The sequence below is a fragment of the Corylus avellana genome, chromosome ca4 (genome assembly GCF_901000735.1).
Source record: "Corylus avellana chromosome ca4, CavTom2PMs-1.0".
In the NCBI taxonomy this organism is placed as follows: domain Eukaryota; kingdom Viridiplantae; phylum Streptophyta; class Magnoliopsida; order Fagales; family Betulaceae; genus Corylus; species Corylus avellana.
Window position 1 is genome coordinate 5,490,606 of NC_081544.1, and position 3,277 is coordinate 5,493,882.

Genomic DNA, 3,277 nt, shown 5'->3' on the forward strand with positions numbered 1-3,277 from the left:
AATTGTAAGAGATCCTAATCGGAATAATAAAACTTTGTTTCCAGGTCTCGGAGAATATTTGAAAATTTTGTCACAACATAGACTCAAAAAGGGGGCATAGAATAAGGACATTATTTGGAAGTTCAGCTAGTTACAAAGATATACCCAACAATTCAATAACACTAAAGAAAGTTCCCTGCAAAAATAACAATAATAATAATAAAGAAAGGAGAAGAATTTAGAACAAAAACAAAGAAAGGGGAAAGTGGGTACAAGAAAGGTAATAGAGCTTACTTGAGAAATGATGAAAGCATAATTGAGAGAATTGCTTAAGCCCACAGAAAATAGAATCTTTTGACAATTTTTATTTTCTGACCATTTTTGGTCAGAAAATATGTGTAGCTAAATATATATATATATATATATATTAGGTTAGCAACTCCCTCTTTTTTAAAGCATGCTAATGTGTATGCTAATGTAAGACATAGGTTGACAAGGTTATGGTTTAATTATTTAATTAATATTTTAACATTGTTAAAATAATGAAGATGGAGTCTAAACCTAGCTAAGACATTTGATTTGATACTATGTTAAATTAATAATTATCTCAAAAATGTAAATTAATAAAAATAATTAATTTAATTATTTAAAGACCATTCTAACAATGATGATCAATTTGGGGCTATTTATGTCTAATACTTCCTTCCATAATTTGATTAAAAAAAAAAAAAAAACAAATATTTAATCTAACAAATTAAAAAGAACCAATTGACCTACTGTAAAGACAGGTAGACAACTTGGCCCTACTGATCTTGGGTTCTTTTACCATTTCACCAAGAAAAAGGGTTAAGTTGTTTCTATACAAGTTTTGATTTCTATAACCTTCGTATTCGCGTGCTCAATTCAGGTCAATTCTAACTCGATTTATTTAATTAAACGAGTTAAAATTTTCAATCACAACCCGCTAACTCTATATTAAATTTGTATCATATTTATAAGTCGTGTAAAAAATTGTCGACCTGCTCAAAAAAGCTTTTAAAACATAGAGATGCGTTTTATATATAATGTAAAAAGAATATATGCATGGTGGGAACTTTGGAGGTGGTGGCCTGTACGCCAAATTGTTACATCAGGAATAATATCTGCTGGCACATGGACCCATGTGTTGCCACATCCAACCTTTATAAGGAAACTTCCACATGAATCAAAGTTGCAGAAAAGTATCCCCCTTTGCCATCTTGCCACGTGACGAGAGGAAGAGCCTGCCCCAAACTTTTAAGATGATTTTGTATTAATTAGTGTCTAATATTCCTCTAGAATGTGATTAATTAAAGAATTAATTGTATCAAATATTAAGAGTTATTAATATATTACTTTTGTTAGGCAGGCATAGTGGGATTAGTCGGCTCTGTTTGTTAATGCATTTTAAGGGTGATTTTTGTGTTTGGCTTCAAAAAGTGTTATCATCTGAGGTAAAAGGTAGGGATGACAATTCGTATTTGCGTGTCGGGTTCGGATATAGGTTAACCTTAATCTGACCTATTTAATTAAACGGGTCAGATGATCTCTCAATCTTAATTTACCAATTTCATGTTAGGTTTATGTTGATTTTGTAAGTCGTGTCAAAATTTATTAGTTCTAAATATCGCTAATTAATGGCCTATATAGGTGTGTGTTTGAGGGCTTAAAAATACGTTTAACACTAAAAAAATCTGTTTAAAGAAATAAAATTCGTTTGGTAAAAAAAATTGAAAGCATTTTTAAGAGTTCAAAAAGCTCAAAAAATGACCAAAAAAAGGTTTTTTTTTTTACTTAAACGCTTTATTTTTCAACTACAATCTCAAACCTGCTCTAACTTCTAATGTTATTAAGATTTAGAGTATAACAAGACAACGACATAAAGTAGATCTTGATTTGTGCTTGTGGAGTTTTCTTATTCTCTTCATACATATATTCTTCTGCTTTCTTATATATATATATATATTAAATACCAAACACCTCAAAAAAAAAAAAAAAAAAAAAACCTAAACAAGCCCTGTCTTCCGACAAGCTCTAAGCAACTCTCTGGTTTTGTGTTTCTGGTTTGCATTTCAGAGATGAATGACCCCAAATATGGCTATCCCTATCCTGCTCAAGGCTATCCCTATCCTGCTCAGGGTACCTCTCATCCTTAATTTAATTACTTGCTCCTCTTCTCCTTTCTATTATTATTAATTTTTTTGAAGAAAATATTTCAAATCCTTCAATCAAAACTGAAGAACATATATAAAGCATGTTGCAGATACAAGTAGGAATTTATTCGGTCCATTTCTTATTGAATATAACCTGGCACAGGTGCTTATCAAGGACCTCCAGTAATGGCACCTCCTCAGTATGTTGCTGCTCCGCCACCTAAGAAAGAAACTGGTTTCCTCGAGGGATGGTATGTTGTACGATGAAGTAGTTTTGTCCCTAATAATTGTTTCTTAATTATGTTTGGGATTATGGTTTTAATAAATGCAATTTTAAAATCGCAAAGGCATTTGGTAAAACATGTTAAAAAATACTTTTTTATTAAATATTTATTATGCGAAACCGTGATTTTAGTTTAAATTCGCGTCTTTTCAAATAAGCACCCATAGTCTGCTTATAAAATTCGCGGATTTTTTTTCCTATTTTAGATTAAGTACTTTTTGAATCGCAATGCCAAACGCCTTACGTTTTACAATATTTTTTTAAAACGCAAATTATTCTTATAAAATAGCAATCCCAAACGCATCTTTAGTAAGTGTTTCCAAGTCTTAGAAGGAAAATTTTGATTGAATTTTCACTATGTTTGATTATATATGCAGCCTTGCAGCTTTATGTTGCTGTTGCCTCTTAGATGAGTGTTGCTGTGACCCCTCCTTTATATTTGTTTCCTAGTTCTATGGCTAGACTGCACAGAAAATGACTACTTCTTTGTATTATATTTTATATGTAAGAAGCTTCAACATATATAATACATGTGTGTGCAATACTTTCTCATCATCTTCTAACATCCTTTCTTTTCAAGTTCCATCAAATTCTTGTTTCTTACTGTGAAGGAAAGTATATTGCAACAAGCCCCGTTTCATCCTCTTGGCTCGTATAGAAAATCAATTAATATTCCTTATATTTTATATATAATTTGAGGAGGTGAAAGGGAGAGAGAATGACAACGAAAAAGAGTTGCGGAGAAAGAGAGCGAGTGAGAATAAAAGGCATTCGGTGTGGGATTGAGAACTAGTGCAATTGTCTATTCCATATTGCTTGCAATTTGGGTAGATAGGCCCACAAG

At 31.5% G+C, this 3,277-nt stretch overlaps 1 long non-coding RNA gene across 1 annotated transcript; it reads left to right on the top strand.

Annotated features, from left to right (window-relative positions):
- Window positions 1-2,008: 2,008 nt before the first annotated feature.
- On the top strand, window positions 2,009-2,977 carry LOC132180070 (uncharacterized). The gene is made up of 3 exons (XR_009440013.1): window positions 2,009-2,136; window positions 2,314-2,401; window positions 2,811-2,977. It is a non-coding gene; the product is annotated as an uncharacterized LOC132180070 (long non-coding RNA).
- Window positions 2,978-3,277: the final 300 nt, after the last annotated feature.